The sequence below is a fragment of the Manis javanica genome, chromosome 5 (assembly GCF_040802235.1).
Source record: "Manis javanica isolate MJ-LG chromosome 5, MJ_LKY, whole genome shotgun sequence".
NCBI lineage: Eukaryota > Metazoa > Chordata > Mammalia > Pholidota > Manidae > Manis > Manis javanica.
Window position 1 is genome coordinate 11,797,264 of NC_133160.1, and position 25,495 is coordinate 11,822,758.

Here is a 25,495-nt window from a genome sequence, read left to right on the forward strand (position 1 = left end):
GACCAGCTAGAAATCTGTCCCATTTGTGCCAATATGTACATAGGCATTCGCTGCAGCACTGCGGAAACGGCACAGAAACAGAAGCAAAAACAAATTCCCATTTCTAAAGGGGTGGCTCTGAGGGCTCTGCAAGTGTATCCATCCCGTGGAGTATTGCACAGCCTTTGTAAAGAATTAGCTTTAATGTAGAGCTACACAAAATGACTTCAAAGTGTTTCTGCAAGGTTATGAGTCAGAACATCAAGACACAGAAAAAAGTGATTGATTAGGTCACACCATTTTTGTAAAGCAATGACTCTCCCTCCCCAAAAAAGTGCCCTTTATACTATGTGATGCACTTTGTAGGATTATATGAATACAAGGGAAAATATGAAAGAATGCACACAAGGCTCATTTTATCTTTTTAATACAGGCTATCTTGGGAAACGGAGATGGCCAATGTGAGGACGAGGGGGGTGAAGAGGAAGGTGTCCGCAACACACAGCCTATGATCTCATTCTCATGCCTGCATGTGTATCCATCCATAAGAATGCTGACAAATAGGAACTCATCTGGATTTGAGGTGAAGAAAGAGAGCCCAAATTTTTATCTGCCTGTGACAGTGAGAAAGTTGTGAATGAGAAAGGAATCTCCACTGGGTCTCAAAGGGGAAATGAGATTTTGAACAGTAAAAATGGCCGCAAGAAGGAAAGATGGAAAGAAAAATTTCCTGGCAGAGGAAATACTTTCACCAAAGGAAGGAATTTGGGAAGGAAAGGTGTTTTATTTATTCTACACATTTTTGAAAGCCTATGAGGTAGGCAGAATTCTAAGGTGGAATTTGAGATTTCCACCTCCTAGTGTACACACCCTGTACACCCCCCTCCTTGAGTGTGGGTGGGACTTGTGAAGAGGATGGGATGGCACTCCCATGATTAGGTTATGTTATATGGTAAAGGTAAAGGGATTTTGTAGATGATAATTACAGTTCCTAATCATCTGACCCTGAGTTAGTCAAAAGGGAGATTATCCTAGGTGGGCCTGACCTAACCAGGTGAACCTTCAAAAGAGAATACCAGTTCCCTGAAGAGAGAGATTTGAAGCCAGAGAGATGCTCCCCTGCTAGTCTTGAAGAAGCAAGTTGCTATGAGTTCCACAACTACAAGGAAATTAATTCTACCTACAACTACTTGAGCTGAGAGGAGGACCCTGTGCTTTAAATGAGATCCCAATCCCACCTAACACATTGCAGCCTTTGGGACCTGAGTAGACGTCTCAAATTTGGGATGTCTGTTTTCTTTTCATATACTTTAAAAATGTATGTATTACTTTTAACGGTTGCCTGCTATTACGGCAGGGAGCACTGATTTTCCATTAATGGTAATGATATAAAGTTGCTTTTAAAAATTAGCTTTACTAGGGTAGAATTTGCATACAATAAAAGCCACAAATTTTAAGTGAACCGTTTGATGAGTTTTGACAAGCAAATGTAGTCATGTAAGCACCACAACTATCATGGTATAGGACATTCTATCACCACCAAAAAGTTCCATCCTGCCCTTTCACTGTCAATCCCTTCCCCCGACTGCCAGTCCCTGGCAACCGTTACTCTTTGTCACCTCAGTTTTTAATTTTATAGAATTGTACATAAATGGAATCACACAGTACATCAGTTTTGGTGTCTGACTTCTTCACTTAGCAGCTGTTGAAGGGAGTTGTCTGGTTTCCATTTGGGACCATTAGGAATAAAGCTGCCATGAACATTTGAGTGCCCGTCATTATGTGAACATATCTTTTCATTTCTTCTGGATAAATCCTGAGCAGTGAAATCATTAGGTCAAATAATAAGTGTGTGGTTAGCTTCATAAGAAACTGGGAAACTATTTTTCCAAAGTGGCAGTACAATTGGATTTACCACGAGTAACATAGGAGCATTCTGCATGCTCCAAATATTTACCAGTTCTTGGTCTTGTCAATCTTTCTCATGTTAGCAATACTGTTGGGTGTGTAGTGGTATCACATGGTGATTTTGTTTTGCATCAACAAAGATATGAAGCATCTTTTTGTGTGTTTAGTGGCCATTCATTTATCTTTGGTGAAATGTCTGTTCAGATCTTTTGCCATTTCTCATCAGGTTGTTTATCATCTCAATATTTAGCTGGCCCCCATAACCTCCACCACCTGATGTGACTTTCATTATTATGTCACATTGCATGACAAAAGGGACTTTATGGATATAATTAAGATTACTAATCAGCTGACCTCATACTAAGGAGATTGTCCTGAATTATCCAGGTGAGCCCAACATAATCACATAAGCCCTTAAAAACAGAAGAAGAAGGCATAGAGACTCAAAGCATGACGAGGGGTAAAACCCACCATTGCTGACTTGAAGATGGAAAAGACCCCATGGAAAGTATGAGAAGGAAATGAATTCTGCCAAAACCCAATAGAAGAGGAATTTCAGATGTGAACCACAGCCCCCATTGATACCTAGATTTTAGCTGGCTAGACCCTTCGCAGAAGACCTTCCCACACCTTGACTTACAAAACTGTAAGATAGTATATAGGTATTATTTGAAGCCATTAAATCAGTGGTAATTTGTTAAACAGCATTAGAAAAGTAATATACCATCTCTTTATTCAAACAACAAAAAAAGAAAACCCGCAAGTTAAATTAGGAGATCCATATGTTTCAATAAAAATGTGTGTGCATATTTGTGTGTGTGTGAAATTGAAGTATTCTCCATGTATCTATATGCAAACAAAATGCACTTGTGTGAAAAATACCGCCCACCCACTGCCCTCCCAGACACCTCCCACCTGGCTCCTGGAGGCATGTGAATTTTCTATTTCAGTTACCAGACTCCTTGGATACTAAGTTCTCTTCACAGCTCCCATAATGAGACCCTTCATTCATGGGGAATGGTCCCGCTCACATTTTCCAAATGACATCATCCCTGCAGGAGCCAGCTCGCTGTTTGGAGGTGTTTTCTTCCTTTCTTTGTTGTTTTTCTCCTTCTTAGACCCAGGAACCAATCCAAGCCACATTTGCTTCCCCAACATGTTAAACAGCCTGCCTGCAAACTAAAGAGGCACATGCTACCTTAATTACGGTGGGGGAGAATCGGTTGCTATTGAAACACTCGAGTGACAGACAAAACCCTTCATTTGGGAGGAAAATTAAATTAATTGTACACAAACAAGAACACATTTCATCTTGAATTAAAATCTTGAATTAAATTCCTCAACGCTCCCTCGGCAGAGAGCTTCGCCTGTTTCTGCCCTGGTCGGCGTCGTCCCCTCGGCCGTGGGAGGCCTCCCTGGCAGTGGGCCCGGCCTGAGGCCCCAGGCTCTCCCCGGAACCGCCCCTCTCGGTCCTTGCCCTGCCCTCGTGGGGGCCCCGGGGGCTCCGGCCCGACGCCCGCCCGCCGCAGCCCCAGCGCGAAGCCTGCGGGTCACCCGACCCGCTCCTCCCGCGGGCGCATCCGAGGAGGCCGACGGCCAGCTGTGACCGTGGCGCAGGGCCATGAGCGGGGCCCGAGGGGGCGAGTGCTCGCTGCAGCGCGGCGCCCGGGCCCCCCAGCTTCCCCGGCCCTAAAACAGGGACCCGCTGCGGCAGGTGCGACCCGGCGGGAGGAAAGCGCCGCCTGGTCCTGCCCTGGGATGCACCCGCGCCCCCTGCCCAGCTAACCCGCCTGCCGCGGGTCGGTGGCTCCTGACCACGAAACTCACTGCTCATTTATGGAAGAGAAAGAGGGTCTTGGGGTCCTCTGACGGGGAAGGGGCAAAGCCACCTCGGGCAGGAGCGCTCTGTCTGTCCCCGGGGCTCCCAGAATCTGCACTAGCGACTACGCAGTACAGGGCAAAAATCTCAACCCAGACCCACCTGCTGCCTCCACCTCCGTGCTTCAGGCCACCACCAACCCTGCGCTGCGTCTACAGCCTGCCCCGGCTCCCCGCTCCCGCCTCTGCTCCCCTGCCTCCCATGCTCCCACCGCGGCGGGGGGACCCCGCCAGATCCTAGTCAGATCACGGCCCCCTTCAGCAGACCCTCCTGGGGCTCCCAGCTCCGGGGAGGAGAAACCCTCTCCATGCAGTAGCCCCACGTCTGTGATTTCCTTGTTCAATGGAAGGAACATTTAATCGGCATCATCCTCCTGAGAGAAAAGTACCCTGGTTATGGTACAGGGTTTCTCAAAACACTGCACCTTCCTGCAGAGATTATTTTGCACCTTCTCAGAGCAATGTTCCTTATTTTAATAGCATAAAAGGGTTATTTAGTGTGTGTGAGACCAAAATAAAACTAGCCATGACACTTAGGAATAAAGAGTGTAAGTGAATAGATTTAAAGAAAAAATTAATAGTAGTGTATGCAAACGATAATAACCATGCAGTTAGCTCAGGATGCCTGAACTTTGGGAGGCTCTGTTGGCAAAGAAAAATCCTATGCCTGGGAGCCCAGGGGCTGGGATGCACACCCTCCCGCTACCACTCACTGGCCACGTGACTTGGGCACACTGAAGGGCCTCTGGGCCCCCAGCTCCTCATGGTAACATTGGAGGCTGCAGTGGCTCTGTGGTTCCTTCTCCCTCACGTCCAAACACAGGGTGGTTGGGTCATGTATTCCAGAGGCAGTGCCTGGACCAGGCTGCTCCATAGTTCCTGCTGCCCAGACCTCCTGGTGTGGCCCTGAAAGTGTCCTTTCCACACCTGGCCCCCGCCCTCCCTGTGCCTGAGAGCACCCTGTAGTGCTGTCCCCCAAATCCCTGTTTGTGTTGAGTTGGACATCTGTCACTTCAAAAGCCTTAAGGGATATAAATGGCTCTGGAACATCCTCCTGGGTCCTTGTCCACATCAAGTTCCCCTGGCCCTGCTGGCTGTACCTGTGTATGTCCTCTTCCTCCTCCAACTGGGGTCTCCTCCCTCACTTTCCCTGCCCAGCCCAGCTCACCTGTGGGCTCCTCTCCGGAGACCTCCCTGAGCTCCATATTCTGGGCAGCCGCTCACCTGGGTAGGCACACCTGAGCAACTCTGTCCAGCTCGGACCTGCCTCCCCTCAGAGCTGACCGGCCGCATCAGTGCTCTGGATGCAGTCATTGCACCCAGTTCGGGGCTGGTGGGACACAAGATGATGCCCTCTACTGACGGGGACAGGGGAGCAGGCGAGACAACGCGCTGAGGCTCACTCAGCCCCATATGCTCCATCTTCCTGTTACTAACATACTATTTTCCTGTTGATATGAACAGTCTTTGGGTTTGTAGCAGATAGTTTGGGCATTTCCCAGAAGATAAAATAGTCACAGGACAACTTTAATGATACATGTTGGATATTAAAGCTCACGCTTCATGGGTCAATAGGTGTAAACCACACTCTAAGCTTTCTATTCCACCATTAGAACATTCTAAAGAACAACCTGGAAGCTTAAAGTATCTCCCAATATACTCTTAATTGCAAATTGATCATAGTTAATAAATCCTAATGTTTTGAGCATATGCCCATAGGAACTATGGAGAATGACCTTGGATTTGTTCTTGACTCCTCTGTCCCTCTCACATCATTTCCAATTGATCAGCAAATCTTGCTCACTCTATTTTCAAAATATACCCTGAACGCAACCCCTTCTCCCGCTTCCCAATCCCAGCCTGAACCAGGCACATTCTTCTTCCACCAGGATTCTTGGGCCACCTCTCCTCACTGGTCCCCTGTCTCCATCTCGCCCCCTACAGGCCGTTTCGCACACAGCAATCACAGGGATCCTGTTACAACCTTCCCTGTTTCATGTCCCTCCTCTGTCCAAAGGCTCCAGCCACACTTGCGTCAAACCCAAGCTCCTCACCATGGCCCCCAGGTCCTGCACCTGTCTGGAATTTTCCTAACTTTCTGACTGTATCCCTGGCCTCACTTCTCACTGCTCCCTCTGCTGGGCAGGCACATCGGCTCTTTGTGACTCTCCCCTCCCCATGCTCACACCCACAGGCTGTCCTTGCTGGGACACTCTCCCCAGACGTCCCCATGACCTGCATCTCAGCTCAGCTGTGACTCTGCAGAGTGGCCTGTCCTAACTGACTCCCTAGGATGTCCCTGTCTCTCATTCGCTATCCCCCTTGTCCCACACTGGTTACTTTGTTCCTGCTACTCCATACCTGCCACCCTTCTCTGCTGGCTCTCTGCCCCAAGAGACTGGCTTCTACCCAGGCCTCCTGCCCCCTGCTCCCCTGGGTTCAGCCCATGGAGCACTGGCAGGTGACTGAAGACAGATGAGAGAATTAGGAGATGGTTTCTCCCGCCTCCTCCATGCTGGGCTGTGGTGCTGACATGGCCGCAACTCTCAGCAGTCACAGCTCCTGCCAGGGGCCCCGCTCCCCTGGCTGAAGTTCAACCAGGTTCCAGATACACTGCCCCTCCTCTTGTCCCTTCTGGCCTGGGACAGCTGGGGCTAGTCTCTGAGGACAGCATGACCCTCCCTTGTTCCCATAACCCAGGCCCTCTGTTAATGGTCATTTAATGGTCTCTTTATTAAACTCCCTTCCAATCATCTGTATAAAGAGGCATCTGTGCCCTTCCCTGAAGAGAAGAAAATACAAACGTCATCAAATACACTATGACGTAGCATCAACGTAGAAGATATGTGTCAATCTTAGAAATATTAAAGATGTGAAAAACCCACATCTTAGAGTCAATGAACTATGCAGTTGACCCTTGAACAATACAAGGGGTTAGGGGCACAGACACCTCACAGTCAAAAAACTGCATATAAGTTTGACTCCCCCCAAACTTAACTACTAAGAGCCTACCATTCTAGAAAGACTTACCAATAATATGAACAGTTGATTAATGCATATTTTGTATGTTCTATGTATTATATACTGTATTCTTACAATAAAGTAAGCTAGAGACAGGAAAATGTTTTTTCAAACTGTCACAAATTGCTAAAAAATTTTCCAATCTATTTATTGAAAAATATCTGCTTATAAGCAGACCAACGCAGTTCAAGCCTGTGTTGTTCAACAGGCAATGGTCTATTTGTATCTCATCTGTCTCTCCCCTAAAATGCAAACTCTCTGAAACAGCGACTTTGTTCTGTTTCCTGTTAAATTCCCGGAGACCACAATGCTGCTTGACTCCTGGCAGGGGCTCATTAAATGCTTTCTGGATAAAAGAGAGACATCAAGGCTGCGGTGGCTGGACTCCAGTGATACCCCCTCCGGGCACTCGGCTGTCAACTCTGCTGTTCACTCCCGTAGTCGGTGTGTATGACCAACAGCACATGGTGGAAGAGATGGCACGTCACCCCCAATGATAAGTTCAAAAAGGCTGCAGCTTCTCTCTCTCTCTCTTTCTCTTTCCTTGGGAAAGGCCCAGGGAGTGAGGCACCGAAGCCTCTGCCAACAGCCATGCAAGTGAGCTCGGAAGCGGCGCCCCTGCCTTTGTAAGCCTTCAAAGACATGAGTACCCAGGGACGGTTTCACTGCAACCTCACGAGAGATCCGGGCTAAGCTACCCCAGAACCCTCAAAACTCTGTGAAACAATAAATATGCATTACTTTAAGCCACTAAATTTGGGGGAGGGGGTAGTATCATTTACACAGCAATAAGTAACTGATACATGGCCCTAACTTAGTTAACACTCGTATCTCAGAATTGCGGCCCTTGCACTCAACAAGCTGAGCCTGTGATCAAGCGCTTAACCACCTTTCCACAATGATCTGGAAGTGTCCGATCTCCCTCCCTGAGGAGATTTTCAAGACAGTCTACATCTTCTTTCCAGGACTTTGCCCCAGGGGCCTGACTCAGGTGAGGGGTCTGCAAAGCTTGATCCCAAGGTCACCTTGAGCTTTGCTCTTCCCCAGGCCCAAGGCTGCTGCTGGTTTAGTTTCCTGTAGACTTGATATGTGGGGGCCAAAGACTCAGGGAAACAAAACAGACATTTACATAAGACAGAGTCTGCAGAGGTCTGAGATGCAATATGATCCATCATATGGAGTTTTTCATAGAGAATTTTTTTTCACTTTAATGTGAACAAACTTTTTTCTTCATTTGAATTTTCCAGACAGAAAGAAGAAGGGAGTGGTGGGGTCAGGAAGAAACTTAATCGGGGGCCTGTACTGGAAGTGAAAAGTCCCTTTCTTACACATTTGTTTCTGTGAATAAAGTGCTTGAGTATCATCTTTCAAACTGCGCAAGCAGGGGAATGCCTACCGCTCCTTGCTCCTTGCCCACCCCCTACTCACAAATGTAAACCATCAGGCAAGACTTTTATAAGAACATAATGACCACTATTATTTCTGTTTTTTTTTTTTAAGCACAGTTGAGTTTTTAGTAGGAGAAGAAAACATGGGAATCCTGTGAGCAAAGATGGGCAGACAGAAATGGAAGATAACGTAAGGGAGGCAGGAAGATGGGAGGCCGAGAGTGGAGCTAAGATGGGGACGGGGTGGGGATGAGGTCTTGGAGTGGGACCAGTGACAAGGAAATGGAAAGCCGTCAACAGGTTTAAGATCGCCTGAGCTGGGAGATTGTCAAAGCATCCTTCAAGAATTCAAAGATTCTTAGGGAATGAGAGATCATCAAACTAAGTTACCAGGGCTTCTAAGAGATAGTGTGAGTAATCTAATGAGAGAGGCCCCATCCTGGCAAACCTCCAAATTAATTCTTGACTTGGCTGGTCAAAGGGATGGACAAGAAGGCAGTTGCCTCCAGAAACTATAATACATGTTCTTACTCAGGCAAAATAGAGACAGAAAGAAGAAAGGAGTGGGGGGTCGAGAAGAAACTGAGATGATGGGACATGGAGCTTATTTGTTTCTGATGTCACGATGAGAGCTTCTCTGGCACAATGAACTTTAAAACTAGCTCAGACCTGTCCCTTGAGCCCTCATACCACCTCCACCCCACTAGGTCCCAGCCTGTTCGGGGCTTCTAGGAAGCAGCTCCCAGGTACAGGTGCTGTCCTGGGACCTCTGGGTCCTTCATTCCTGCTGTTGGACAACTGGTCGTGTAAGTCTTGAGAGCTGAGCTCCTGCCTCAGTTGGCCAACTCCCTGGGTGGCTTTTCTACTGGTGGTTGAAACAAGTATATCAGTCTTTTCCAGATTTCTGGCATCACATTCTCTCATTTGCAGTATTTGTTGCCCACGGGGGTAAAATCAAGATGAAATTAAAACCTAAAAACCACAAATGAGTCCTATTTCAGAAAGTCCAGTGTGTAAAACTTTGCACATAGGATACCCAAGTGAAACAGCAAGGGGAGACCAAGGCTGTCTGGGATCTAATCCCCCCTACACTGAAGATGAGGATGAAGCTCCAGGTTTTTCAGTTTCCAAACAGAAACTCCACATCTGCGTTGAAGATGAAGATCTGGTTTCAGACCAGATGCCTCAGGCTGCCGTCCACCGTTCACTCGAAGCCATCCTCCCCAGCGCTGCTCCAGGGACATCGCAATCCTGCACGATTCCTGCCGGCTCCTGGAGTGGAAAAATACATTTCCTAAGCTGCATGCTTACATCACTAGCTCCTCAAAAAATCTCATCTCCTAGATGTTGAGCATGTACGTATTTGATTTTGGCTCTTATCTTTATTAATACCCTTTCCCAGTTTATTTTGGTTTATTTTGTTCTCTTCTTTTTCCTTTCTTGTATTTTTTAAGAACTAAGTGCCCTTTGCTGTTGCTCTTTCCTCTGGAATAATGCAGGCATTTAAGACCATAAATTCTCTTCCAGGCCCAGCTTAGTTGTGTCCTAGGTTTGGCTGTGAACTCTTCTCCCTTTAATTGTTTTTTAGAAAGGTTTTCATTTTGATTTCTGCTTTGATACGGGAGTTACGTGGGAGAGAATTCCTTCCAATAAAATGCACCCTAATTTTAAGTGTCCAGTTCACTGAGTTTTGATGAATGTGTCCACCAGGGTAAACAATCACCACAATCAAGACAGACATGGATATCTTTTTATTATTGGTTTTAATGTCATTTGATTGTGATCAGAGTATAGCCTATAAATTCTTTGTTTTTTAAATTGTGTCAAGGTTTTCCTTATACCCAAAGAAACTACAATAAAAGGAGTGATTTGTAAAAGCTATTTAAATGTCAAGTATTCTCTCTCTGCCTCACATTCCCCAGCTCGCCTCACCTGGCTCCTAATAGAGTCCAGGCATCCTTATATTAAGCGGTAATCGGGCTGCAGTGTTGATAGGCCTTTCCATGCACTTCACCAGACCATGAGCTCCTTGAAGGTCAAGACCATAGCCTTGTGCTACAAAAGGACTCAGTGTGGTAAAGATGTTCCATCGATATTCACCTTGGAGAGCTGAATCAAGTATACCTTGCTTGTGCCCTGGAGAACCTACGTGGGTGGGCAGGCGGTCTAGAGACCCTGTCCTCTGCATCAGGCCTCATCTCTACAGTGGCTCAGTCCTTGTTAAGATAGTTCCATTGTGTTTTAGAGAGCCTGAATATTTAAGGGAAATCATTCTGACACTCAACTATTGACTTCTCTGCCCTGACCAGTGGGTTGAAATAAGTAAATCATTGTAACCATCATGTCTTGCATGTTTCAGGGAAGGTGTTGATAGACCAGGAGTCATTGGATTCAATCTGGGTGGTTGGCAGGTGGCAAAGGGCCCTGGCCGGGCAGCAGTGTGGTCATCAGGGCTGGCAAGGCCTCAGACATCCAGGCCAGGGCACTTCCTGGGAGATCGCGGGGGCTGCTATTGCCTGGCATTGCTGCCCTCTCCCTCAGCTGGCCTGGGGTTCCCTGCCGAGAGACTGAATGGATTCTGCAAATGGGGACTCAGGGTCTCCACTCATCCCTCCAGCTCAACCTCTGAGGGATGCAGCAGCCACCTGCTGGGGAGGGGTGTCTGGGAGCTGGGAAGGAGGGGCAGCTGGCAACCTGGGTACTGTGATGGGTCAGGTACTGTCCCCTCTGACTGAATGTCTCCCACTCCTCTTGCTCTCCCAGCACCACCTGGACTTCAACAGCACTCATCTGACCCTGTCATGCCCTGGCTTTGCAGCCCTCGCATGGCTTCCTGTTGGCAGCCTTGGAACTCTGGACCATGGCCTCCAGGCCCCTCCCTGCCCACCTCTCCAGCCTCCGCTGCCCTTTTTCTGCACTGCCTTCTCCCTGCCACTCATCCGGACCCTCTCCTCTAGGTCCAGGCTATGGTGTTCCACCCCCCCACCCCTGGGAGGCTCTTCCCACCCTTCCCAGCCCCGACTTCGCCGTGCACGGCCTCCCCCAAGCAAATGCCAGATGATCTGACAGAGCACCGATGTGCCATCCAATAATGCTGAATCCTACAGTGACCCTTCTTCATTTCTTCCAGTTACCTCAAGGACCACATCTTGATTCGGTGCTGATATGCCTTTAGCACCCTAAACCTTGCTTATTATCCTGTGCAACACAGAAAGAACAGGCCCCTGGCTTAGTGCGGAAAGCAACACCTTTATTTAGGTTTATTGTCTTTATGTCTATGGTGACCATCCTTGTGCAGCAAGACATGCTGGTTTTCCATTTACTTTGCCGATACAGCTGTCCTTTCAAATACAAGTTTCTTAGTGAAAACAAAAATATATCTGTTTAAAGAAAACTATTACTATGTGGATGTGGGCAAAATGGAGACAATGGCCTGAAAAGGAATAAAATTGGGTAAACTGTTTGGAGAGGGTGGGAGTGAAATGGGTACAAACTTCTAGTTATAAGTACAAATGGTACAAACCGTTTTTGAAGGTGGTCAAAAGATACAAACTTCCACTTGTAAGATATATAAGTCACAGGGACATAATGTAGAGCATGGTGACTATAGTTAATAATACTGTATTGGATATTTGAAAATTACTTAGAGAGTAGATCTTAAAAGTCCTTATCACAAAAAAAGAAAAATTTTGTGACTGCATGGTGATGGATGTTCACTAGACTTACTGCGACCATCATTTTGCAGTATACACATATATCAAATCATTATGCACCTAAAACTAATACAATGTTATATTTCAATTGTATCTCAATAAAAATTAAAGAAAATTGGGAAAACAGCCACAGGGAGGAGCCTGGACCCCAGAGTGAGTGCATGAACCCCATCTCCCCCACTTACCATCACATCCCTTGTCCAGCCTCAGCTTTCTCATCCCTAAAATGGGAAAGCAGACCCCCCCCCCCCTGGGGCCCTGATGCAGAGTAACAAGATGATGTTAGGCACAGGTACATGCCTGGTGCACCTCAGACAGACAGGGAGTGAGGAAGTGGCCGTGTAGATGGGAGAAGGCCCACCTTCTGCCAGTGGGGATGAGTCTTGCTCGGAGGAGAGGAACTTGCATAGTTTGGGTAAATGATCTGGAAAACCACTTAGGTGTGGACTGTGCGGTCCCCAGGTTGGAGGAAGGCCACAAAGCAATAGTTGAAAAACTACACAAGGGACATAAGTGGCACTGTGAAGGGAGGAGACAGGGTCCAGAGGAAGTTGGTAGAAGGGACTGTGGTGTCGCTAAGCAACACCTCTGGAAGCTGGAGTTGGCAGAAATGGCCAAAGAGATCAGAACAACAATAAAAGCAACTCCCTGTGTTGCTCCAGAGTCACCATTAATGCGTACACATGGCAGCTGCCTCCGGGGTGTGGAATTTAGAGGAGTGAGGAGAGGGAGGAGCCTCTGGCTGCGTGGATGAAGGACTCCTGCAGAAGTGAGGGGAGCATGGACGGCAGGCAGGGTACAGACCTGGGGCTCAACAGCGGCCGAAGGGAGGGTGGGAGGAGCTGGGAAACACCAGCTCCGTGATGGGGGACATCCTGAGGGTGGCCTTGGACGTCCACAGTCTCAGGACTGGACCACATCTAACAGCTGACATCCGTCACCCTATAGGGAGATTCTGTGGTTCTTTCAAGTCAGAATTGTTTGTGTCCCTAACAAACTTACTGTGAAAACAAGTGCAGGTAAGACAGTCCAGTCCCCCAGGCCCAGAGTAAACAGACATGACTGAGTCAGCCTCTTTAAAACATTTTTTTCTAGTTACCTAAACTAATACACCCTGCTTTGCCTTTGAAAAGTTGGGGTTAAAATTTCTGTCATTAAGCAGATGACAAAAACCTAATTTACAGAAACCAGGAAACATAGGTACAATTACTCTCCCATTTTACAGATGAAGAAACAGGCTGCACCTCCTTTTATCATGTTACTCTTATTTTTAAAACTGTGTCCTTCATCTGTATCCCAGGCATTCTTCCCCTTTTCTCTCCCACCCAATGGAGAGAGAGAGAGAGATGGTGCTCAAATCCCACTGGCCACTTTTTGGCCACAAGGGCACCTGGGAAATGCAGTCTGTATTTTAGGCACCAGCTTCCCTTCCACTAAAGAGAAATGGGGAGGGATACCAGGGCTCCCAGTCTCTGCCGCAGCTCTGCAACCCCCCACCTCCTCACCCCATCCCCCAACAGGGCAGCCGTGGGTGGGGACAGATGATCGGAAAGCCCTACACCAATGCGACAGGGCACCTTGATCACACTGGCCCAGCCATGTCCCCATAGGAGGCCAGCACTTACATCTGGGCAGGATCAAGCCCTCTGCAAACAGACAGGTTTCAGGGCAGAGGGCGATGGTGGGGATCAACACCCACAACGGCCTCCCCACCTCCCTGGCACCCCAGGGACCTCAGGGTCTTCCTCGTGCGGCTGGCTCCTTCCCACATTAGCCACCAGGGACAGGTGCTGAAGCAAGGGGACCCCCAGGCATCACCCTCTGCATTGGGCTGGAAACTCCACCCTTTGAACAAGATGTTAATTATAACAGTCCCCTTGTGTGCTGTCTGCCACCTGCTAAAAACAGACTGCTATGTGGTCTCCACAGGTGCAGCTAAGTTGGGGGAAATAACACCATTTTTAGCACTGACACGGGTAGGAGATGACTGACTCCTAGATTCTCAGGAACCAGGTCTGTCTGCAGGGGTGACCCATGGGCAGAGGGCCAATCAGAAGAGGTTCTGCAGCTCCACGGGTCTGGGAGAGTGAGCCAAGGGCAGGAGAGAGTCTGCCTGGATCAGCCTCGCACTTGGAGGCGGCCTGCAGAGCTGGGAGCGCCAGCACTTGGCAGCCCAGAGCAGGAAGCCTCAGCTCCCAAGGCTGAGAGGCATTTGTCACCCAGGTAGCAGGGAGGCTGTCAAAGCAGGGCCTGGGGAGAGTGCACAGTGGGCCCCAAGTCCACCCAACAGGGCCAGGAAACAGGATGTCAGAATGAGATGTCACCTGCAGGCCTTCAGACAAGCCCCTCCCAGCACCTGCAGAGATGCTCCAGGCAAAGAGACGCACCCCAGCCCCCCTACCCATGTGTGCAAGCACCCCTTCATCCATCACATGGAATAAGCCCCAAAGGCAGGTAAATCTCGGCACCACACTTGGGCTTCTGAGGGTCTGACCTCTGACGTATGATGTCATGATGGAGCAGCAGGGGCCACAGTTAAAAGTTCCTCAGAATGTCAAGGAGGACCCAGCTCTCCTGCAAGCTCAGTCTCTGGGCACTGCTGCAGGGCTCTATGCGGCCAGCAGGGTTTCTCCTCCTGTGTAGACCCGCAGTGTAGACACTGCCCCACAGACTGCAAAGTCCAAGCAGCAGGATTCTGATCAGCAAAAAGCACCACGACTCAGGGTTCGCCTGGCGTGAGTATTTAATCGCCTGATCCCTGGAAATTGTGTTTCCACCCTAATTACTCACAGACTGAATCACTGCCCAGCTCCTCGGGTCACAGGCATGCGGTTCTGGTAAGCGGGTCAGGGACAAGCCTCAGAGCCAGTTCCAGCCCCGCTGGGGGCAGGTCCTTCTCCACAGCACAGAATGTCTGGCGCATGTTCAGTTACTATCTGGCTCCCTGGGAAGAGCCATCTTTGCTATAACCCTGGCTTTATGGTCTCATAAAGAGGAGAAATCTCTCAGTCCAGGAGTTACAGCACAAAGCCCCTCATTTTCCCTGCTGCGGGTGGACCCCAGTGAGGAATATGCACCTGAGCACAACCCATCTCAGGTTGTGAAGCCACAGATCCCCATTCTCTCCAGGGGGGCCCAGACCCCCACCCGCCAGTTCCCCAGCCCTTCTTCCAAGCACCTGGGGAATCAGTCCTTGTCTGTTCTCAGCAGCAGCTGTGCGTTAAAGTCAGAGCAGACGGTGGGACGTCACAGAGGGGAGGGTGGAGTCCAGACAAGAGCAAGCACCTGGGTATTTTCATTTTGCCTTTTTGGAAGCCAGATGTTGGAAAGCCAAGAAATTTCACCTGAGAAGGTCAGAGTGAACCTGCTCATGAGGTTCATGTGCCAGGGTATCTATGCTGTAGACAGAACACCACAGCCATCAGCATGCTGAGAGGCCGGATTCTGCAGAGTCTCTGCATTCAAATCCCAGCCCACCACTTACTGGGCAAGTTATTTGCCTTCTCTGTGCCTGTTTTCCTCATCTGAAAACAAGGAGTGACAGTCCCTGTTGCACAGAACCAGTAGGCAGATTAGAGCAGAAAGTGTCGGTAAAGCCCTCAGCAGCTTTGCCCATGGGAGCAAGGGTTTGAGATGTTACCACCACCACCATCACCATCGTCACCACGATTTCACCTGACGGCACTCTGGTGACCCTCCTCCAAGGCCTCATCAGTTCCCTGTGTTTTCTATGCTGAGATCAGACCTTCCCTGCAGAAATGAGGCTGAGCAGGATGCTCTGAGGTCGTCCCCCTCATCGTCATCACCACCAACAGCCTCGGATGTCACAGAGCCCCGCAGGTGCTAGCCGTCGTCCCTCGGATGGGCAGCACTCTACTGTTTATAGGGCACGGGCCTCCTCATTTCACCTCCCCAGCACCAGCTGACCCTGGATGCTGGCCTTCCTGCCTCCCCTCCTGCTCACAAGCCACCCCTACCCCACAAGGAGGCCATTCGAGGGACCCTTTCAAGGCCTGAGTCAGATCACAGCATCTCTGCAGACAACCCTCCAGGGCTCCCATCAGCACCATCCATGTCACCTGTCATCTTGCAGAACCAAACCTCTGCACCCACTAAATAATAGCTCCCCATCCCCCACAGCCCTTGCCACCACGCTTTTACTTTCTGTGTCTGTGAAGTGACTGCTCTAAGCACCTTGCGTAAATGCAATGATACTGTATTTGTTCTTTTGTGACTGGCCTATTTCATTTGGCATAATGTTTTCAAGATTCATCCATATTGTAGCCTGTATCAGAAATTCCTGCCTTTTTAAGGCTGAATAATATTCCATTGTATGCATATACCACATTTAAAAATATCTATTCATTCATCTTCCACTGGTTTTCCCTTGGTAAAATTATTTTTTTTCATTCAGTTCTCAACTCACGTATCTCCTTTCAGAGAGCCATCCCTAATGAGAGCTAGCCCCTAATCCCTCACCATCACATGAATATACTTTAGTTTACACCACTTGGGATGAGCTGAAATCACATTATCTATTGGTTTAGTTGTCCATTTCCTGCCTCTGATATATAAGAGCTCCCTGTGTATAAGGGCACCTTATCCTTCTTGCACCCAGTGCCTGGCATGGAGTCTGATACACAGAAATTCCTTGATAAGTGTTTAAAGACTGAATTGGTCAAAGATGAGATTGAGGCACCAGCAGATGTAGACTCCCAGGCTCCTGGTGATGCTTGTTTCTTTCTAGAGCTTTCTTCCCTGCTTACCCATGGAAGACCTTCATTTGGCCAGGTTGAGTCTGTACTGTCCTCTGCAACTGTCCAAAGTGGCTGGAGCTGCTCATCTTGGAGGGGATGCATCACAGTGGCCCAGGATTACCGTAGGAAAGAAGCACGCCTTTATCACTGTAGGCATTCATAGTGATGTCACCCTCATTTAAAACCTGCTTTACAGCCACCAGGGAATTAAGCACCTATTGCTCCCGAAAGAGAAAGATAAGCACTTATCAAGAAAGATAGGGAAGAAAGAGGAAGGAGAGCATTAAGAATAAGCAAGGGATGCCTTCTCCAGTGTTGAGTGAGATCATATGTTTCTTCATGGTCTCAAGATCAGAGAGGTTATCAGAGGAGAAAAACACTCAAAAAGATTATGCTTTTTCCTAAAGATGAGCCCACAGCAGAGTGGCAGGGAATCTGTAGTAATAAAGGCTTTGGGATATAATTTCTTTTTTAATTAAGAAGCAGAAAAAGAAAAAGCAGCAGGCCCTGAGGCCGGAGCTGTGGAACAGCCGTTGGCGTCCAGCCACCTGCCAGCAGCTGACACAGTGGCAGCACCTCGGGCAGTGAGGCCACCACTCCTCCCACCGCCCTTTCTCCTCTTGGTTTATGGATAATCAACCTTTTATGGTTTGTCCGTCAAGAGTGACTGGAAGCAAAGCTGCCAGCTACAGGCTAAATCTCAAAGCGTTTCTACAGAAATCTCTCTTCCTAAACCCAAAACCCAGAGTCCAGGGTGGCCTCTTGACCTGATTCACCTGTGAGACCCTGATGGGTGACCTGCTGACAACCATGGGCACTGGCCGGTGCTGAGGCTGGGGTTCTGAGACCCCGTGGCACTATCTGGCCTAATCCCCACCTGGGCGCTGTCACACAGCCCTCTCGAGAGCCATGTGCCACAGAGGAGCGGATTCAGGCTGGGCAGGGTGGACACTCCCTGGAGCCCATGGCTGTAAGGTCTCTGAGCCGGAGTCCAGGCTCTGACAGAGAAAGCTGACCCTCGGCTGAGCACCGACTGTGCCCTCGCTGGGGGAACAGGGGCCTTGGCCACAGCCCCAGATACCAGTATTACTCCAGATGCCTCTTTCCAGGAAAAAATCCTTCTCTCCTGAGACAGTGAATCCAGTGCAATGGGACATTGACCAAGACCTTTCTGGGATACCTAGAAGTTTGGCTGAAGTCCCGAAGCTAGAGGTGTTAGAACCTACTCATTCTAAAGAGAGTTCTGGAAACACCTTTGCAAGCCAACAACCACCACCCCACATGAGAGAAGAGGGATATTTGGAAGGAGATTTCCAGAAGAAATTCACAACAGAAGGTGCTCAGGTTGGCTGTGAGATTGAAAGTGGATATATCCTGAACTAGACTCTTTAGTTCCTGAAAGTTGCACCCATGGATGGAGCTGAGCAAGTCTAAGAGGCTTGAGGATCTACTGGAGATGTCAGCCAGGGAGGGAGGGAGATGGCATGGAATCTCAGCTCCGGCTGCTGTAACAAATGACCGCAGACTGGGTGGCTTAGACAACAAACATTTATTTCTCATGGTGCTAGAGGCTGGGAAGTCCAAGATCAAGGTGCTGGCCAGTTCAGCTCCTGGGAGGACCTGCTTTCTGGCTTGCAGACAGCTACCTTCTTGCTGTGTCCCCACAGGGCAGAGCAGAGAGAGGAAGCAAGCTCTCTTCTTACAGGGGGTCTCTTCTTGTAAGGGCACTAATCCCATTGCGAGGGCTCCACTTCATGACCTAATGGCCTCCCAAAGGTCTTGCCTCCAAACACCATCACACTGGGATTAGTGCTTCAGCAGATGAACCTGGGGAGCCCGTAGCACGGCTCCTGGCAAAAGCCACTGAGGTAAGCGTGCACTCAGTTCACTGATTATTGCTGCCTCAGGTGACCACCTGGGAGTCCCAGATGATTGTCTTTGATCTCCTTAAAGTCTTCAGGTTGTGGAAAGCAATATGGAGGCTCCTCAAAAAAACTAGAAAAACTAAAAATAGAAATACCTTTTGACCCAGGAATTCCACTCCTGGGAATTTACCTGAAGAAAACAAGATTCCTGATTCAAAAAGACATATGCACCCCTATGTTTATTGCTGTACTATTTACAATAGCCAAGATATGGAAGCAATTGAAGTGTCCATCAGTAAATGAATGGATAAAGAAGATGTGGTACATATACACAATGAATATTAGTCAGCCATAAGAAGAAAGCAAATCCTACCATTTGCAATAACATGAGTGGAGCTAGAGAATATTATGCTCAGTGAAATAAGCCAGGCGGAGAAAGCCAAGTACCAAATGATTTCACTCGTTTGTGAAGTTTAACAACAAAGCAAAATTGAAGGAACAAAACAGCAGCAGACTCAGAGACTCCAAGAAGGGACTAGCGGTTACCAAAGGGGAGGGGTGGGAGAGGGTGGGTGGATGGGGAGGGAGAAGGGGATTAAGGGGCACTATAATTAGCACACACAATACAGGTAGGTCACAGAGAAGGCAGTATAGCACGGAGAAGACAAGTAATGACTCTATAGCATCTTACTGCACTGATAAATAGTGACTGCAATGGGGGGCTGAGGATTTGATAACATGGGTGAATGTTGAAACCACAATGTTGTTCATGTGAAACCTCGATAAGATTGTATATCAATGATACTTTAATTAAAAAAAAAAGAAATGCAATGTGAACCACATGTCATTTTAAAGTTTTTAGTAGCACATTCACGTTAGAAAAAAAACGAAAAAAAATTGCATTAAAATTTAAATGATATATTTCACCAAACATTTTATCTGAAATATCACTTCAACATATATAAACACAAAAATTAAGATATTTTACATTTTTTCCATATAAATCTTCAAAATCTGGTGTGCACTTTACATTCACAATGCATCTCTACGTTTACCAGAAGCACTTGAACTTCATTTAGATTTCAGGAAATGTGCAGTTGAAAAAGTAGATTCACCTAACTTGCCCCAAACTACTTGCCCCAAATATATTTAAAGTTTTTCAATAACTGCATTGCGTATCTTTAATAACTTAAATTACTTAAAATTAAACAAAATCAAAATTTCAGTTTTTCAGCCACGTGTGGCAAGGGACTGTTGTATTGGGCAGCACACTTCTAGATATTTTTCCAGTCTCTTTTTAAGCTTTTGCACCTTATCAAATCTTCCTAAGCAATTCAACTGGGCTTCCATAAGAGCAGCAGCTCCCCCTGTTCTTGCACTCCTAGTTACCCATTTGCTACATTTATTTAAGTCATGCCATTCCAGTATCAAGGACATCTAGAGTAAACAGAGCTTTGGGAACAAAACCACTGACTTTCGGTAAACAGGCTTTTTTCATGTGCATTTCAGAGAGGAGCTGATGGCCCCAAGCTGGCGGCTTATCTACTTATGTTTGCTGAGGAATGGAGAGCTTCAGATAATCAGGTGAGTGAGTCAGTTAAGGGGGTTTGGATAGGGGAAATCCTACTATCATTTAAAGCCCCAAGTGCAATGAATGGATTATAAAAAGTGCTCAAAACTACTGCCCACTTTTATTATTACTGTTTTTGTTGTTGTTATTATTAAATTACAATTGTTATCTCTGCTAGTGTAAAAGCCCAAATCCACCAATACCCCGGGTCAGATAGCTGCCTAACCCCTGTCCTTTCCCTTATTCCTGTTTCCAGACAGAAGCCCAGCTTTGCTCCGGTGCCCCATGCAGTTCCTTGGTTCATGGAACACGGAGCCCATCCTCAGCTGCAGGGTCATCCTGATGAGTTGACAGTTATTAGCGCACAGCAATCCCCTGGGGTTTGTTTGTGGTCCAGGGTGGGCACACAGCCTAAGATGGCCAATTGTACTGGAGAGAAGAATGTATATCCCACACTTGAAGGGGAGGTTTCTTTCTCAGTGCCCGCAGACCTGGACAAGGAGACACCCGGTCTCAGTTGCTGCTGGCAGCTGTCTTGCAACCAAGAAGGTATCTTGTGACCAACCAACCGGCCTGAAGATGAAACCACACAGAGAGGCTGGTGGTGGTGTACAGCCACCAGATGAACCCACCCTGGGTCCACCTATCAGGTGGACTCTGTTATGGGACATAACAAATTCTCTTGGGATATAAACCAGATTTGTTAGGGGTTTCCATTATATATCAACAAAAGCAAGCTAACTGACACACCATCCCTTCCGAAAAACCTGCTCTGACCCCCAGCAGCCAGCAAGCCCTCCCTTCTCTGACCCTCAGGACCTTTCTCACTGCACTAACCCACTGCTCCCTGCGTGCTGTTTATGTCCCTGTTCACATTCCCCACCAGCTATGGATCCACTGAGAACAAGATCTGATTCATTCCTCTCCTCCTTAGCCCAGGGCCCTGCACTTTGTAAATTTCATCACACAAATAAATGTAGATTTTTATTGTAGTTGCTTTAGAAAGCTGGGTAGATGGGTGAAAGCACTGTTTTTTTGTTTTGTTTTGTTTTTAAGAAACTCGTCATTGAGATGTAAACTGCTCTGTTAGACACAGCAGTACTTTGATGCCAGTAAAGACAGGTTTTAAGATGTTTTATTTTATTGGGACAAACTACACGTCCATAAAAGCCCCATCCATCTTTTTCCCAGTTGATGGTATTTGAAGACTCAGTAATTTCCTTCCCGCAATTGATATCCCTCTTTAATATTCAAACTCCCTTTAACAGATGTAGCACTTTCTGACAAACCCGTCTGGACAGGTGGCAGCCACGCTAAATCTCCTCCATGGGCCTGGAGCACTGTGGGTGTTGATGAAATGTTCATCCATGCATTCTTTAACTGCGGGGCTGTCCATCCTTAGGGGGTAAGAAGCCCAGCCATTAGAATAAAATGCAGCTTGGGTCTTTAAAAGAGAAACTCAAAACTGCTCTGGAAACTTTAGAGATGGGATTTCAGGAGGAAAGTATTGATTCCGGGTTAAATCAAAGGTTAGTGTTCCAGGGCCCTCCTGCAGACAGTCTGATGCCCCAGGGACTAAGGGTGAGGACACCCCCATACTGGGGCACTGTGAGAGGCATAGTACACTCCTGAAGGGTTCAGATACTCCCATCTTTCACCCAAGCTGATCATTGTCACAGTAGAAGCACCTCCATCCATCCTGGTGATTCTTTTCCCCTTGTTCCCCCATATCCAATCCATCAACCAATCCTGTAAGCTTTACCTTTAAACTATGGCCAGAATTAGATGGCTTCTCCACCTCCACCACGAATAGTCCCAACATCCATCCTCTCTCACTGGCATAATGCAGTTGCCTCCTCACTGGTCTCCCTGCACAGACTGTTGCCCACCATACAGTTAATCCTCCCCTGGCAGCCAGAGAAGTCTTTTCAAATACCTAGTCAAAATTTAAAAGGTCTTCTGTGCAAAACTCTCAAAGTCCATCCCATCTCTCAAAACATGACCCAAATTTCTTTGCCACAGCCTAGAAGGCCCTACATAATCTCAACACTGGCTATTCTCCCACTTGCTCCACTCTGGCCTTCCCAGGACATGTTGGATGTGCTTTCACCACAGGGCCTTTGCACATGCTATTCCCTCTATCTGGAACATTCTTCCTCCAGATATGCACATGCAAGATTCCTTTAATTCCTTCAGGACTTTGCCCAAATGGTACACCTCACAGAGGACTTCCAGGCCCCCAACCTAAAGTAGTCCCCCAGAACTCTCTATTCCAATGCTTGCTGGTTATTATAGCCTCTAATACTACCTAGAATAACACACACTTGTACACGTATATGCATATGTGTGTATGTATGTGCACAAGCACACATTTACATGCACTATATGACTGTACTTGTGTGTGTTGGGGTTGTGCCTTAATACTCATTACCCTTCCCACCCTGATCTGACTGTCAGCTCCGTGAGAACTAGGTCTGTCTCATCCACAGCTGGACCCCCAGTGCCTAGAGCAGCGCCTAGTGCTCTGTGAAGAGTTGTTGAGTGAATGGATGCAGCGAGTGAACGAGGTACTCCTCTGAGGCGGAGAACTCAGCAGACCCGGGAAGCTGGTCTGAACCTAGGGGCTGGCCTGCATCCAGGTCCGTCCAGGAGTCTCTAAGCCTGACTCCGCCTGTGTTTGTCCTCTGGTGAAAGATCTCTCGCGATGATCTGGCAGCAGGGATCTCTGCAGAGCCCAGGGCTGAGCGTGGCCCCCTGAATGCACTTCCCTAAAACGAATCTGAGTGTGCTGAGTCTGGCAGTTTCAGCGATCCAGTTCCTGAACCCTCTCCACAGGCACCTCTACTGTCTCCCAGGACAGAGTCAGACAACCAAAGACATGGGAAGAGCCCGATGAACCTGAGATGGCATCTCAGTAATTCATTCTACAGGTGAGGAAACTGGGCCAATTAGGGGACAGGAACTGCCCACAGGTGCTCAGGTCTCTAGAGCAGAGCCGCCCAAGACCCACAGCCCAAGACCTACTTCCAGTCCAGGGCACATTCCTAATGGAAGTTTCTGGGAGCTGTGGCCCTGATCCCTTCTCTCACCACTCCTTGAGTCAGTGGGCTGGAATTACTAAGAGCCCAACTTGGCAAATGAGGAAACTGAGGCACAGCCCAGGTAAGTGACTCACCCTTCTTCAAAGGGCTCATTACCAGGCAGCCCATAGCCAGATGGTTGTGGCGTCGGCCTGAGCCAGCAGCCTGGGCGGGGTCCTGGCTCAGCCACTTTCAAGCTAGAAATTGTTAACCCCTGTGTGCCTTGATTTTTCCATCTGTAAAGTGGATAATAAGCATAATTGACCCGTGGCTTTTTACGAGCACAGTGAAACCCAGCCATCACCATGGGGAGGAGCCCGCCTCTGGAACCAGACGGCTGGTCAACCCGCCCCTCGCCAGCTCCCTCTGAGACCCTGGGGGAATCACCAACCGCCGCTCTGCAAGCAGGAACGAGGGCAGCACTTCCACACAGGGTTCTTATAAGGACTGAAAAGCTTAATGATTAAATGGCTTAAAATGTTTGTGTTTTGAGGGTTTTTTTGTAAACAACTAGAACAGGGCCTCCACGTAGCAAGCACACATAAATATTTGCTAAGTAAAAATACATAAAATGCATGTAAAGTGCTCAGATGAGTGTCTGATGCCTGTACTGACTCCGTGAATTTTCGCTGTTCTAATCTATTGACGAGGTAAGACCAGAACCCCACAGCTGTCCTACCCCATCTGCTCACGTCCCATTCACGTCCCACCCCCAGGCCCATGTTCCCAGGCGCCTTTGTCCACCTAGACACCTTCTCTCCTCCGAAAACACCCCTTACCTTCCGTCCTGTCTCCCCACATACTCTCTCACACTCACACACTGGCTCACACAATATACACTCACTCTCATTCTCACACGTTGCACACTCGCACACATGCTCCCACATGTACACGCTCCCACTCACACACTCACTTTACACACACACACATGTTCACATGTGTTCGCATTCACTCTCATTCTCACAGTCACACATGCTCAGATATTACACTCAATGCTCACATTGTGTTCACACACATACACACATATGCTCACATATACACACTCTCATATTATATGCTTTCACATGTACACATTCACCTCTCATTCTCACACACTTGTATGTTGCACACTCATGTGCTCCTACGTGTACACACTCACTCTTGTTCACACGCATGGCCCTGAGGGGCCTGCAGACCTTGGCTCTCACTGTGAGGGTCTGAATCCCAGCTGACTGCAAACTCTACCCCGCGTCCCTGAGGGCTCCCACCTGCCCACCTGCCCAGCTCCGCAGCGGCCTGCACCTGCCAGGACTTGGCCTCAAGGGCACCCTGCTGGGACTTGCTCCTCTGCAGGGAGGACAAAAGGGGCTGTGAGGTCCCCACATATTCCTCCCACCAGCACCTGAATCTCTTCCTGCGCAGCAACACAACCTTCCTGAGGCTCCAGCTCACACCTAGGCCTCTGGTCCTTCCCCAACCCGGGCAATGCCGTCCACCTTGTGACAGGCACTTGGCACCCACAGCCGCCGGTGCAGGCTGCTCTCTGGTCTGTGGTGTTGCTTAGACCTGGGGAATGAGAATGCTTCAGGTTCCACTTGGCAACAAACAGAACAGCTCGGGACAAGTGTGCGGATCTGAGGAGGCAGGTCAGTGCTGAGCTGGGCCATGGCCACACCCCACGATTATCCTTTCCTTGGCTGAGCCCCCTGATTGTACAGACTCACCAGAGGAGGTTCAGAGGACACACAGGAGGGGCACAAGAGGGAGCCGTGGTCCCTTTCAGTCACCAGCAGACCATGGGCTCCAGAGAGGGGCAGGACCCTGTTCTCACAAAGCATCTGGGCTAGCGGGGGACTGGCCCATGAACAGCCACATGCACAGCAGGATGAAATAATCCTGAGGGAAGGAAGCCCTTGGAGCAGGAAGCATTCAGCTCCAACTGGGAGAAGTTTGGGGCTGCAAGGGGAGGAGCCTAAGGGGAGGGACATGTGGGATACTGAAAGGAGGAGGAGGATGCTGTAGGTGGTGGGAACAGCTTGGACAGCAACAGAGACAAGAACATACTTGGTGGGAGGGAGAGGGGGTTCCGGAGGGCAGAGAGGTGGGTGAGAAATGAGAATCGAATCCAGAGAGGTGGCTGGAAACCAGAAGGCAGTGGCCTGAGATGCCCTGTGCAGAGTGTAGACTTCATCCCTCAGGCCAGCATCCGTGAACTCCAGCACCACCTCTCACCGCTGCAGCACAGCCTGTGAAGTACTGAACATTCTTCTGAATCAGATGTCTTAATTGCAGAAATCTATTCTAACAGCAAACCTTACCCACATGACTTAATTGGAAAAATTTATTAGCCACCAAAG

The 25,495-nt window shown here is 48.5% G+C and overlaps 1 long non-coding RNA gene across 1 annotated transcript; it reads left to right on the plus strand.

Moving 5' to 3' along the window:
* The first annotated feature begins 19,439 nt into the window (after positions 1-19,439).
* LOC118970329 (uncharacterized) lies at positions 19,440-23,627 on the plus strand. Its single transcript, XR_005058261.2, has 3 exons — positions 19,440-20,093; positions 22,915-23,009; positions 23,447-23,627. It is a non-coding gene; the product is annotated as an uncharacterized lncRNA (long non-coding RNA).
* The last annotated feature ends 1,868 nt before the right edge of the window (positions 23,628-25,495 follow it).